Raw genomic sequence first — 508 nt, forward strand, 5'->3', positions numbered from 1 at the left:
TATAATGAATAAAGAAATAATTAAAAAATATTGTTTAATGAATAATGACAAATAAATCTCTAACCAATTTGAATTTAGGGACAATTAGATTCCTGTCTATTTCTAAACCTGACATGTCAACTTTTCTATTTAGAGTTGACGGAAAAACACCCACAAGAACCTCATTGTTTCACGAAAATAGAAGACAAGGACCGAAGTGAATTGTTTTTATCTTAAGAGATCGTGTTGTCATTTCGAAAATTGGATAAGAACTAATTTTTTTTGGTGACTGGATAAGAACTAATTTGATAGTTCACTCTATATTTTATCACAATCTTAAAGGTAACGTTATCATTAAAAAAAAATGTAATGTAATGAATAAAAGTAGGCTCAAAACCTAATTAGGGTACTTCTATTAATTAGTTAATTTACTATAAATAGATATAAAACTTGTTTGAGTATTATTAAGTTGTTAGAATTTTTTTAATAATTTTTTTATTTTTGAGCATTTTTAATAAAATTTTATTTG

This window comes from Arachis ipaensis, chromosome B01, assembly GCF_000816755.2.
Source record: "Arachis ipaensis cultivar K30076 chromosome B01, Araip1.1, whole genome shotgun sequence".
NCBI classification, from domain to species: Eukaryota; Viridiplantae; Streptophyta; class Magnoliopsida; order Fabales; family Fabaceae; genus Arachis; species Arachis ipaensis.